Source organism: Meriones unguiculatus, chromosome 14, assembly GCF_030254825.1.
Source record: "Meriones unguiculatus strain TT.TT164.6M chromosome 14, Bangor_MerUng_6.1, whole genome shotgun sequence".
In the NCBI taxonomy this organism is placed as follows: Eukaryota; Metazoa; Chordata; class Mammalia; order Rodentia; family Muridae; genus Meriones; species Meriones unguiculatus.
The window spans coordinates 57491448-57506220 of record NC_083361.1 but is presented as its reverse complement, the minus strand read 5'-3'; the positions used below and the strand labels follow the sequence as shown (position 1 = coordinate 57506220).

The following is a 14773-nucleotide window of genomic DNA, read 5'->3' as shown; positions in this document are numbered from 1 at the left end:
CTAAAACAACTTAGAGGAAAAAAATGGTTTATTTGGCTTTGTTGTTCTACAGGGTTAAACTCCACCACTGTCACCACAAGGAAGCCTGGTGACAGGCAGGTGTGACTGCTGGAGCAGCAAGCTGAGAGCTCACATCTTAAACGACAAACAGGAAGCATAAACAGCAAACTGGGAATGACTCCAGATTTTGAAATATCAAGTCCCATCCCCCAGCGACGAACTCCCAAAGGCTCCATTTCCTAGACCTCCCCAAGCAGTGCCAGTAACAGAGCACAAATGTTCAAATGTCAAAGGCTAGGAGAGACATTCACCTAAAAGCCATCATGTTATCTAGAAGCATTTGATAAGATGGAATATTTCAATATCCTGGTAACTTTTCAGAACTCTAGACAGTTACTGTCAACAGCCATCTTGAAATGTCACACTGTATGGGATTGCACTTGGAAAAACATTATTGCTAATACACAGAGATAGCTTTCTGTAGTCATGCTTTCCTGTAACCAAAAGAATAAAACCAATCTGGGGGTAAGGAAAGGCTCCATGTGCAATTAAAACACATACCTCAAATTCTCAATAGCTATTTTGCTATGAAATTTAGCTATGCATGTCCACAAGTTTTAAAGCCAGGCGTGAGATAAGCTATTGTGTTATCAAATGATAGTTCTCTTAAATTAAAAACCATTGCTGCCTCATGGCCATTTTGGACTCCTTAGAGTTTTAATGCCATAAATGAATAGTAATATTTAGACAGAGTTTCCATAACCATATTTGTTAAAGATGCTACAAAGATCATAAAGTAAACTATATGGACACTTTTGTCAAAGATATAAATCAAAGTCATTTGCTAAGAATCTCAGAGAAGTCTTAAGCCCAGCACCTTTCAACAGAAAGCTCTAGAAAATAGTTTTATGGGACCACATACCTGAATTTGAAGACTAGTGAAATCCATCTCAATTTAGATAATCCTTCTCACTTTAAGTCATCTCCTCCTTATTCCTGTGGATAGTGGGTCAGGGACACACTTTGGCCAGTGAAATGTTCAGACACGATGGCTACATACACACTTATGTTTTCTCTGTAGCCTTAAATACTGGGGTGATCCCCTAGAGGATAGCATGCCCCAGGTAATTACTGGTCTGTCCATGGGTTTCCAGGACATGATCCTGTGAAGCACAGCTGAATCTTCCAGTAGTCCAGGCTGGGTTCCCATTGTTAGAGCTGCAAAGTGGTCAGGGAGCCCCTGATCCTGAAGCAGCCTGCTGGACAATACCCTCATGGCCCAGCTGGAGAAGATGTCACAGTCCAATTGTTCTGCTCTTGCTCCATTTCCTAAAGTGTTACAGTACTCGACCCATCAGTTTCTAGGAAGCACTTCATACATCTCTCTTTTCTGCAGCAAAATTCCCTCCAGTTGAAAGTAAGCAACAAAACATGTCTTTCATGTCATGATTATACCTACAAGAATCTAAGTCATGGGAAATGAGAAAACAAAGACTGGTGAATCCTAAGGTTCGTGTTATTAATTAGCTTTGCCTTGCCAGAAAACAATTGGTTTTAAATACAGAACAAGTCCATATCTTTAGGAAGTATAAGTTTAAAATATAAATAAAAAGTAAACATGAGAGAGCTAGTTTCCTGTTTTGGCTCCTACCAGATCTTCCTACTCCCTTACCAAATATGTTGTTGACCTGATAATTTTTTAAGTGATAATTATAGCAGGTAACTTCTAGATTTTGCCATCAAAATACAATTGTGGAGACACAGAAGAGGAGGTTATAGAGATGATTAGAACAATTATGGCATTGGTTATTTCAAAAATGTATCAAAGTTTAAAATAGAAAATGTTCTGCAGTTAGGACTAACTTTTCTATAAAGCATTGAACCTCCATGTTCTTCAATAACATTTATTTTTGGAATGCAAACATAAAAAAACAAAACCCAACAGAATTAACAGTAATGTTAGTATTTGGACTACCAGCTAAAGAGTGATTACTGATATTAAGTGGTAAATTGCATTAGAAACAGTTGATTATTGTATATATTTATATTTATGAATAAAATTATTTATATGCAGCTTAAAGGCTGGGGAATCTGGAATAAAATTTTGGTTTTTATATATTAAAACTCATACTAAAAATTCTAGTAAACTTATTTTTTGCTACCCCATTTTTCTTAATACTGTAAAGTACTTATTAAGTGATTTAAATATATGAAATAATAAAGCTTTATAATTTACATTAATAAAGATTAAACCTAAAATGAACAATGAGATGATGATGGTACCTAATAATCTTTCAAATTTTATTTTTGTTTTTATATTTTTACTGGCCTGGATAGGCTCTCAAAGAATTGATTAATAAAAATAGAACTGAAAGCCAGGTGGTGGTGGTGCACACATTTGATCCAGTACTTGGGAGGCACAAGCATGTGGATCTCTATGAGTTTGAGGCCAGCCTGATCTACAGAGAGTTCCAGGAGAGAAAAGACTCCACAAAGAAATCCTGTCTCAAAAAACAACACCAACAACAAAAAGTCAAAGTTGTTTATCTAAGGAAAAAGTTGAAGATAAGTAAAATTCACAACTCTATGTGACATGTGAAAGAATGTCATGGTGCCAGTATAACCATTATGATGGATGAGTGATGCACAATTGGGTAATCACACAATGGTTTGCTTGCAGACCTAAAGAAAAAACTGTTTTCTATCCTCACCACCCAGCAAGGATCACTCTCACAAATATAATGTTCTTATTGATTTACTACAGTCAGTATGTGCCCCAGAATTGAGGTAAGCAAGTCAGAGGAAATCTGAAGAAATTCAGTGTCTGCCATGAGGGACAGTTGTGAATGACCTTCGAGTAAGGAATCCATAGCATCCACCCACCTTAAAGGGTGACTCGGAGGATGTAGCCCCTTGTGTGCTCATGGGAAATCATGCTGCTGTGACTGGGTGACACACAGATCTAGAAGTTATGATCCAATATATACAACCCATTGGGTTTCTTTATTCTTCATATGTTCATACTGTCCTTCCGGACTGCTTTACAAGAGAAACTACCATTAAATGTCCTAGTTTTCTTCTTTATGACTTTAGCCAGCACCATAAAATATTAACTGATGTTGCATATTGTGATAGAATGTGGAGTCCTGTTTCTGCTGAACACTGATGTGTGGCCTAACCCTCCCCTATCAGTGGACTGGGGGAGGGGCATGGGTAGAGAACAGGGAGGGAGGGAGGGTGGGATTGGGAGGGGAGGAAGTAGGGAGCTACAGGTGGGATACAAAGTGAATTCATAAAAATAAATTTAAATAAATTTAAAAACAAACAGTAACAAAAACCTCTTTAATTTCTACATTTTCTGACACTGTCTATGAACTATACCCCCCAATTACTATGTATTCAAATTAAATCCCTAAACATAAAAGCATGTTTTTTTGTAAATAATGTAGCTAAAGTTGTATAATAATGTATTTGATGCTGTTTCACATGAAAATAGAAAGCTCTTGTGATTTTGTTTTTATTGCAGGAGGCTAAATAATAACTAAAATAATATCCATTTGTTCAAAGTTTTTCATTTCACAAAGAATATAAAAATACAGAATTCCAATCTAGTCCGATAACATGGCATCTTTTAACATCTCCACTCTACAGATGGAGAATCAAAGGCACAAGGATGCTGTGACGTATTGAAGGGTTTTGGGATTTATAAAATGACAATGGTGCTTTGACACTGACACAGTTTTCTTTCCAAAAAACCATGGTTGATATATATATATATATATATATATATATATATATATATATATAACTTTTATCTGGCAGCAAAGAGAGACCAACAAAAAAGAGCTTCTTTTAAAAATGGCACAAGGTTTCTGATTTGGGCCAAGATAAAACAGCAGTGATGGAATTCACTGTCCCACATTTAAAAACTATAAAACTGGACACTCTCTCTAAAGCATCTGTTTTTGGATGATATACAGGCAGCACAGAGGGGGATTCCTGAGAGAAGGAACACGTGAGGTGAGCTGATGACATCCACAGCTTTTCACCTGGAGAAGCCTGCCAAGGTACAAAGCAGGAAGAAGAAGCCTGTCAGATCCTGATGGTCTCCTAAGACAAGGTGACACACGGGGCTCTCGAGTGACCAAGGCAGCTAGAGCACACTGAACAGCGTCCAAGACAAGAAAGCTACACAGATGGCCCTAGGCATAAATAAAGGCTGCATATGAGTCAGCGGCTATGCCCTTCCGACTACAGTGGTTAAAGCAAGGAAGAGCAGGAAAACATCATTGGGAACAGTCCTTGGGGTGACCTGACCACAGCACTTGTTCTCATGGCCAATCTAGGAAACAGATAATTCAAAATGACTCAGGGTCACAACTCAAAATGTACTCTGGAGAACAGCAGAAGTTAGCTTTAGGAAGGGACCGCACTGGGCCCAGAGTGCAAGTCAAAATGAATCAGTCTCTATCTATGTAACCGAAGTAAAGAAAAAAAAAAAAAAAAAAGTCTAGATTTCCTTGGCTGGAAACTTTCCTGAGATACAGGACACTTAATCATAAATCCAGGACACTCTCAGGAAAATCAAATGAGATTATCAACTTCCAAAGATCAAGAATATTTACAGAAATAAAAAGAAATATACAGATACTAATATGGACATATTTACAAAATCTTCAATTCAGTAAAAAATTACCAGGTTTAAAAAAATCAAGAAAATATAACCAATAATAAAAACACAGAAATACTGGAGATGAGAGTATATTAAAATTTTTGTGACTGTGTTATGTATACTTTCATAGAATAGAATGGTGTGCCCATGTTTAAGGGGCATGGGTCTTTCAGCCTTGTAGAGTTGAGTGGCACAGTAGATACAATGATGCACACAGCAGATGGGATTAGGAAACATCAGATAAGCAGGAAGAAAAAGATTGGTGAACTTTAAAACACAAAATAACCCAAGAGAAAACGTGTGCATGGAGGAGGAGGGCAAATATTGTGAGCGTTACCACAGTGAGACATGAAGAATTTTCAAGTAGTTGATGTTAGCCTACGGGAGAATGCAGGAAAGGTGATCAGAACAAATGTTTGAAGAAATAACGACATAAAGTTTCTGAATTTGATGAAAACTAAATTTACACATTAAAAACTCAAAAAAAAAAACCATGATGAAAACAAACAAAATACTTCCTAGTTAAATCTCTTTGGAAGTGTTGAAGTAAAACATTGTTTACAGACTAACAAATAGGTTTCTCCAAAGTTGTTTGAGTCAGAACACAGTGGAAACTATCTTTAAATTCTGGAAAGGGAAGATTTTCTTTCAACCAAGAGTTAATACCACATAATTGTTTTCATAGGGAAAAGCAAAATAAAAACTTCTACAGGCATACAAAAACTTAAAAGAATTCAACAATAGCAGACTTATGTTACAGTGAGTGTAAAAAGAATTTGCTTGAGGCTCTGGAGCATTGGGTTTCAGCTGCCCTTGCAGGGTCTGATTCCCAGTACCCATATGATGGCTTGCAACCCTGTAAGGCCAGTTACAGAGATGCTGGCACTCTCCACTAACTTTGGTGTGCACCAGGGGCACACATGGTACTCATACATGCATGCAGGTAAAACACACACTTTACACGTAAGTAACTCTTTTGAAATCACTCTTTTAAAACTTGTTCAGGCAGAAGGAAAATGATAGCATGATAACACGGGCCTTTACAGACAACAGAAGCACACCAAATCAACCACCATGTTTGGACACGAAAGGACTTCTGGCTCTCACTTAAATAAAAAAAATTATATTACATTTTTAACAGTTTTATTTCATTTATTTGGTCTCTTGTGTGCATGCGAGAATGTGCCTTTGTATGTATGAGTGTGTGTGTGTGTGCATGTATGTTTGGGGCTTGTGGAGATCAGAGGACATCTTAGCGGAATCTGTTCTCTTCTTCCACTATGTGGGTCCCAGACAGAAAATCACGTGGACTGCCATGTCAGCTGGTGTCACAACTCCCTGAGCTATGTTGAAGGCCCTTGATTATATTTCTAACCTTACACATTGAAAGAAATAAAACTGTTGAAAATATTGATGTTGGGGTGAGTGGTGACATGTACAATATCTAACATGCACATACAATCGGACTGTGTACAATATACAACAATAACATAAGGTAAGTGAACTAGAAGGACAAAATAGTAACATTTCTATACCTTATTTTAACAAGGACACAGCTGGAACATGTGTCCTTTGACAAGAAAACAGCCCAAGTGACTCAGATGGTGAAAGATTCATCACTCGTGCAGTGTCCAATGAGCAGCATTGGGGAAGCCATTGATCATGGAGAATCTGACCTAATCAATAGAACAATCCATTCACAAGAGCATCACTGAGGATATGACTTTCAAGCACATGTCTTTGGGCTCTCTTGACCTCTTTCACTCTCTCTGTTCTTTTTTCATTTATGTATTTGCTTTTTAACTAACCATACATTGTATGTAACTAAAATTAATCCGTTACTGATAGAACTCTTCACTTAGTTCTTAATTTTTGTTTGTCTTGTTTTGTTTTTGAGATGGGGTCTCTCTGTTTAACAACCCTGAATGTCGTGGAACTTGCTCTTTAGATCAGCCTGTCTTTGAACTCAAGATCTAGCTGCCCCTGCCTCTTGAGTGCCACTTTTTAATTTTAGGAATAGTTTTTGAGGAACTTCATGCTTGAGTACTGTGTTTGTATCATCTCCACCCTTCCCTCTCTACTTACACTTGTTACCCACAAGGTGAGAAGCTTTACACACTAGACTCATCACAGAATTAAACATAGCAGAAGTATCTCATTGAAACCATGAGGAGAAACACCATCCTTCCTCAGAATAGCCCTCACATGCTTCATGTGGCAAGGCAAAACCTAACAACATATATCATGGTAGTATTTGTAGGTAGAGGGCGATAAGTCAAAAATGCAGGCTACAAACCCTAAATCAACCTCAGACAAATGACACAAGCAGTTAATAAGCTGCAGAGGGAAAAAAGTCATAAAAAGTGAAGAGGGAACAGAGGATAGAACAACAGAGAAAAATCTATAGGAATATGGCATATCACATTCAATCATACTCATACTTTTAATTATTTCACTTAAACAGCCCAAAGGCTGATTCAAAACTGGAAATGGGCCTGGGACCCAGGGAGGACCAGACCCAAGGCCACAACTAGTTTAGTGGTATGGGGACAGGCAGCAAGCCTGAGATGACCACCAGTCCAGCACTCTGCAGGCCCAGGGGAAAAGACATGTCCAAGATGACTCCTGCACAGTGTCATAATGTACAGGTAGGGCATGGCACTCCCAGACACCCAGAGATCCAGAGAGCTACTAAAATGAGCAAGTAAGTGGTAGAGAGATGGAAGAGAGAGAATCAGAAGGACGTTGGCACAATGAAGAGAGGCAGAACTAGAGACTTGAGGGTAGTGAGGAACAGCCTGATGTGAGTAGCTGGTGATGCCACCTGGGACCATGGTGGGCTCCTAGCCTGTGCTGTCACCAGGGGGCCACATCTGGGTCCACGATCCTGCAGCAGCAGAGGTCATTTGAGATCAAAAGCCAGTCAGACATCCTGGTCTGTGCTGCTCCTTCACCCCTCCACCCCCACATGCTGATGTCTGTGGGCTGTGCAGAACTGGTCCTGCCCCTTGCCTGGACATCATGGGACAGCTGACCCTTGAGGTATGAGAGCAGGAGATCTGATCCTATCTCTAGCCATCTGTAGTACTAGGAAGAGCAGGCCCTGCACATCACCCAGAAAGCACAGTAGAGCTAGCCCTGGTTGTGGGAGTTGCAGGTGTGCAGGCCCAGAGGGTATGAGCATGGGAGAGCTGGCATGGATGAGGGAGAGTATGCCCCTTTCCCCCCTTGCCCCTGTGACAGGCAGAAGACCTGGCCTTGGCTGACCCTGGTAGCAGGGACTCAGATGAGCCAGCCCCAACAGCATTAGAGTGGGAGAGCTGGCTCTGCTCCCCCTTGCTGGCTGCAGCATTGAATGGGCCAGATGGAGGAGAACAGGAAAGCTCCCCTGGTGCTGTGGGTAAAGCAGAGTTGGTGGGCTGACCAACTCAGGCCCAGGTCCAGGGCTTTGAATTGGCTCAGTCAAACATCTACCCTGTGGATGAACTGCTGGAGTGCATGAAGGGGCTGGTCCTACAGATCCAAAATAGCAGGATCTCCATGACAGAAGGCAACAACAGGGTATCTGAGAGAAGTCTCAGTGAAGTTCCAGTATTGATAGAAGAAGCCAGAGGCCTCAGACCTAACCTAAGACCCATTGCAATGATCATTTGCAAGCAAAGAAGTGTGGCAAGCCAGTATACCATGGGACGCACTGTGACACACTACAGCTTTCACAGTGAATTTTTTTTTTTATTTCTGTTTTGGAAGGAAGGTTGCAAGGGTGGAGGGGAGATACAGGGCAACAGGGAAGAGGGAGATGAGTAGGATTGGGGTGCATGAGCTGAAATTCATAAAGAACGAATAAAAACTCAAGAAAAAAAAACAAAACTTGGAACTGTTCATCTTCAAACAAAGAAGCAAATTTAATTATATGTAGCTTCCAGGAAATGTACTTGAAATATAAGTAAGTAAAGAAGAAAAGGCCAAAACTGCACATTGCTAAAACAGTAAAAAGAAAGATGCCTTGCCATATAACTTGGATTATATTTGTTGGCAAATATAACTTGGATTAATTTGCTTAGATTATATTTGCTACAAAATAAGAGGGCATGCCTTTACAGAAAGAATGACAATTCACTAACAGTTCACAAAAAGTTTTAATGTGCATGTACCTAACAAGAGAGTGACAATATACAAGAATCAGAACTTGACAGAACTGCAAGGATATATATTTAAAACCCATAATTATAGTGGAAGATTTAGGCCAGAACCATGACTCAGTGTGTAAAAGCTTTTGCTGACATATATTTTGACCAGCGTTTAATCTTTGAGCACCATATGGTGGCAAGAAAGAGCTGATATCTGCAAATTTTTCCTCTGTTTTCTACAAGTGCACCATGCTGGGCACTCTAACACACTAACTAAAGAAATGTTAAATAATTTCTAATAATTATTGCTTCTCTTAAAAACAAAAAAAAAATCAAAATCAAAACAAGCAAAAACCCATTAATAAAACACAAACAAAAACAAAAACAACAACAACAAAAACCCCACCAAAACAAAAAGCACTTAAAAAAAAAAAACATGGAGTCTGTTTTGTGCCATACAATCGTTCCTGGGCATGGGGCCTGCCCTAGAATGTGGTTGACAAACCCCATGTCACCCCATTAAAAAAGACTTATCTCCCATTTCTCAGAAGATATCAACCAAAGATAGCTTCTTGGTTAATAGTGGGAATTTATGTCTATTTCCCCCTTCTCAATGCTGGGACTTTGTCTGGCTTGCATTTGTGAAGGTCTTGTGTGTTATGTCATGGTGTCTGTCTTGTAGTGGCTGTGTGTTGGCTTGAATGAGAATGGCCCCCATAGGCTCATATATTTGAATGCTTGGTCATTAGGATGTGGAACTGTTGGAAAGAATTAGAAAGATTAGGGAAAATGTGGTCTTGTTGGAGAAAGTGTGTCACTGGGGGTAGGCTTTGGGATTTCAGAACTCCATGCCAGCCAGCGTCCATCAGTTGCTGTCTCTGTCTCTGTCTCTCGCTCTCGCTCTCTCTCTCTCTCTCTGTCTCTGCATACAAACAAGTTGTAGCTCACAGCTACTGCTCCCTTGCCTGCCTAAATGCTGCCACACTCCCCACCATGACATGAACAGACTATCCTCTGAAACTGGAAGCAAACCCCAATTAAATGGTTTCTTTCTTTTTTAATTTAATTTAATTTAATTTTTAATTACACTCTTTTTACTTTGTATCCCCCCTCTAATTTCCTCCCTCCCAATCCTTCCCTTCCTCCCCTTCTCCACATATGCCCTTCCCCAAGTCCACTAGTAGGGGAGGGTTTCTTTTTCTTCCTTCTGATCCTAGTCTGTTAGGTCTCATCAGGAGTGGCTGCATTGTCTTCCTCTGTGGCCTGGTAAGCCTGCTTCCCCCTCATGGGAGTTGATCAAAGAGCAGGCCAATCAGTTCATGTCAGAAGCAGTTCCTGATCCCATTACTATGGAACCCACTTGGACACTGAACTGCCATGGGCTACATCTGTGCAGGGATTCTAGGTTATCTCTCTGCATGGTACTTGGTTGGAGTATGAGTCTCAGGACAATCGAAGCAGATGTTGAGACTTATAGCCAAACTTTGGGTAGAATCCAGGGAATCTTATGAAAGAAGTTGGAAATAGTAAGATCTGGAGAGGACAGGAGGTCCACAAGGAGAGCAACAGAACCAAACTGTTTCCTTTCTTAAGCATTGCCATGTTTCATTATGTCTCTTCGTGGCACTGGAACAGTGGTGGGACAGTCTGGAAGACACTGTTTTCTTGGTGTCATCCACCACCTCATGTTCTTACAATCTTTCTGCCTCCTCTTACACCAGAGAAACACAACATGAAGTAGGCTAGGTATGTGAAGAAGATAAGAAAGAAGGTTGGGGAGGAAAAAGAACCTGACCAAAATACATTATATGAAAATAATTGTAATAAAAACGATTGTTAAAAAAGAAAAAGTATTGTTGAAGATTTAATCACCCTTCTTTACATATATATAAATATATATATATTAACCAATATCTATATATATAATTATAATCATAAGTACATCTATTGAATATATATTTATATGATATATGATATCTATTACACATAATATAATATATTTGTATAACGACATATTTAAATATATATGTAATTAGGTAAGTATAATTAACCAAAAGAAAGAAATAAAATAGCAATGAGTAAAATGCACAGCAATAAAACAGATAACAGAAAACACTGGCTACTAGAAAGATGGCTCGGCTGGTACAGTGAGAAACTGAGTTCAGTTCTTAGAACTTTTATAAATAAAAATAGCTTGCTGCTGTGGCACAGACTTATAGTCCCAGCACAGGGGAGGCAGAGACAATTATCCCTCCCTCCTCTCTCCCAGTCCCTCCCCTCAACTTCACCTCATCCCTGCATCCACTCCTCTCCATTTCCCTTCAGAAAAGGCCAGGCCCCCCCGGGCACATCAAACAAACATGGAGTATCAATTTGCAATAACATTAGGTACCTCCCTTCACATTAAGGCTGGGCAAGGAAATCCAGCAGTAAGAAAAGAGTCCTAAAACCCAGCCAAAGATTTTGAGACAACCCTTGCTCTCAGTGGAGGCTGCTCCAGCCATAAATGTCTAGACGGCCCCATAGCTTCTTGTGCTGGCTGATTTTATATCAGCTTGACACAGCCATTCACTTTAGAAGAGAGAATCTTAATTGAGGAAAAGAAAAAACTCCACCATATTGGCCTGTGGGCAAGCAGTGGTGCATTTTCTTGACTGATGAATGATGTGGGGAAGTCCAGTTCACTGTGGGCAGCGCCACCCACAGGCTGGGCTTGTGGTCACGATTCTATAAGAAGTTAAACTCAGCAAGCTTAACTGTGGGCAGCAAGCCAGGAAGCAGCACTCCTCTGTGGCCTCTGCTCCAGGTCCTGCCACCAGTTTCCTGCCTCATTTGAGTTCCTGCCCTGATTCACCTCAGTGAAGGACTATAATAGAATCTGTAAACTGAAAGAAACTCTGACATAAACTCAGTGGCTGGCTTTTTGACCTCCCCACCCCTGAGGGAGAAGTAGCCTTGCTAGGCCACAGAGGAGGACATTGCAGCCCGGTCTCTCCTGGAGAGACCTGATAAGCTAGGGTCAGATGGAAGGGGAGGAGGACCTCCCTTATCAGTGGACTTAGGGAGAGGCAGGAAGGAGATGAGGGAGGGAGGGCGGCATTGGGAGGGAATGAGGGAGGTGGCTACAGCTGGGATACAAAGTAAATAAACTGTAATTAATACAAAAAATAAAAATTTAATAAAAAAGTGAAAAGTACATATAATGTGAAACAGGCATCTTACCTGGCCTAACACACTTTATCTCCAAAATACCAGAAGCAATTTTCTCTCCTAGTGTGCTCTATTTCACCTAACTTAGCTATCTCCCTTCATGTGAAGGCTGGAGAAGGAAATCCAGTGGTAAGAAAAGAGCCCCAAGACCCAGCAAAAGAGACAAGGAAAGATGGAACTCTTTCCTTCAGAAAAAACATGATTTGGCCTACCATGCAATCTTTTGTATCTTACATTTCTACCACGTTTTCATTAATGAGGTATTAATAAACTTTCCTGGCACAAATGCAGAGTTGGGTGGGTCTACCACCTTACCATAAGGTTTGCAATCATTTAATGGCCCCTTTGAGCCAATCACTTTTGAAAAAGCTTGTGTCCTCCTACCCTTCCATCTGACCCTAGCTTATCAGGTATCTTCAGGACTGGCTGCAATGTCCTCCTCTGTGGCCTAGCAAGGCTGTTCCTCCCTCGGGGGCAGGGGTGGGGGAGGTAAAGGAGCCAGTCTTTGAGTTCATGTCAGAAATAGTCCCTGTTCCCCTTACTAGGGAAACCCACTTGGATACTGAGCTACCATGGACTACATCCAAGCAGGGGTTCTAGGTTATATCCATACATGGACTTGGAAAGGGACAGGGAGGAGATGAAGGAGGGAGAGTGGGATTGGGAGGGAATGAGGGAAGGGGCTTTGGTTGGGATACAAAGTAAATAACCTATGATTAATATTAAAAAAAAGAAATAAAAAGAAGAAGAAGACGCTTGTGTCTTCTTCCAGCTGTATACTGGAGCCGGCCTGGAAGCAGGCACTTGCTTATGGCATTGGGAACCCTAAAGCCTCAAGAATTCTGTGGATTTATTTCTGGGGTTATGCTATACAGAGGAACAAGAAGACCTGGCTATCATATACAGATGACCAAGGAGATGGGTTTAGTTAAACTCAGTAGAAGTCTTGGTAGGGAGCAGCCTGCAGGCTGTGAGTGTGTGGGGGAGGGAGGAGAAAGGTGAACATTTCCTGCTCACTCTGTCAGCATCTCTGCACATGGCCCATAGGAAAGCATGGTTACCTCTCTGAGCCACACCCTGGGTGGAGGGGGGGTTGCCACTTCTCCATGGGGGTGTGAGGTCCTTCACGTGGCCATACTCATGCCAGTGGCCGAGATTCATTCCTTCACACACACTCATACCTCCACGCTCCACATTTCCCTTTATTAATTATCTTAATTGCACCTATTGTTTTGCCATAAAACATAATTAGGAGAAGGAAGGCGTGATCATATACCACAGAGATCTGATAAATGATCTAGGAAGAGACGGCTAGATAATGTAACAGGATCCCAGTGCTGTTTCCACACAGTGCTCCAAACAGGCAATCATTAATTTAAGGTGACGTGTGTGTGTGTGTGTGTGTGTGTGTGTGTGTGTGGTGTGCTATGTTATGAAGTACGCATTTTCATCTGTGTGTGAACCTGTGTTGTACAGATATATATACACATGTATGTGTCCTTGTGCGTGTGGAGGCCAGAGGTCAGTATCTGATATCTTCCTCAGTTGCTCTCTGCCTTCTTTTTGGTACAGGTCTCTAACTGAACCTGAAACTCACCAGTTCAGCCGGGCTGGCTGGTAATCAAGTCCTTCTCTCCCCACGGCCCCAGGACTGCAAGCATGCGCTGACATACCCACCTTTCTGTGTCGGTGCCGGGGATGGGAACACACGTCTTCAGGCTTGTGCAGCCGGTAGTTAATCAATAAAGCCATCTCTCAAGACCCTGCATTTTAGAATCTAGAATTTATGGTAAATAGCAATCTCTCTCAATTGCCCTTTCACCATTACGATTCAGCCTGAGGAGTTAATAAGCTTGCTCTGTGTCACGCCTACCCTGAACAGACATTTTTTTTTCCACATGGATGAGCACAAAGAAATATCAGACAGAAGATTTTTCTTCTAAATTAAGGTTCTTGTTTGTAAACAGAGAGAGCTGATGTACTTCAGACCCAACTCTGCACCACAGATGCCCACTCTGCAACGGGAAGCTTTGTTGTGTTCTTGAGGCTCCTTCCATCTGAGAGATCATTCAAGTAAGTGAGTGTGCCTCTCTCTCTCCAGCACCTTAGCATTAGAGGCAAGCCGCTGGCCGGGAACAAGCTTTGATGTCGACCTCTGGCTGCTCCTGACAGACCTGCATTCGGAGTGGGCAGAGGAGCAGTGAGGGCATGCGTGGGAGAGAAGAGGATGAAAGGCGCGATGACTGGAGCTGATGATGTGGACAGATTCCTGCCTGCTCACTTACATGCTTCAGGAAGAAAAAAAAAATGCCAAGCCTCGCGACCACGGAGGTTATGAACTAGCGCAGCTTCACAGATGATCATTAAAAAGTACCGCTGAATACAAAGAAGCATATTATTGTTCGAGCTTTTGACTGAAGGAAAAAAAATGAAGCAAACCAGAAACCAATATGTTCAAAGCCATAAGGACATTGAAATGACATTCTAATGAGGCTGGTTCATCAGGGTGCTGGGAGCCCAGCGTGTAGGTGGGGTGAGTGACAGGCTTTGGCACATTTGCTGCCATTCAACATTGGGCTGACTTGTGCCACATGTCAAGAATCAATCCAAGAGCCCAGTGCTAAAGTTGCAGCTGTGACACAGGCAGGTGGCATTTGAGAATATCAGGAGGGATGCACTCTGGTCTGCTGTAGACAGCAAGGCCAGTGGCATCCGGGAGGGGAACATCCAAAATAGCTTACGCCCTCCCTGAGTTCTTGGC

The 14773-nt window shown here is 41.3% G+C and overlaps 1 long non-coding RNA gene across 1 annotated transcript in view; it reads right to left on the bottom strand.

Moving 5' to 3' along the window:
- Positions 1-14773, bottom strand: part of LOC132647227 (uncharacterized) — a 58876-nt gene that overhangs the window by 15407 nt on the left and 28696 nt on the right. The window lies entirely within an intron of this gene.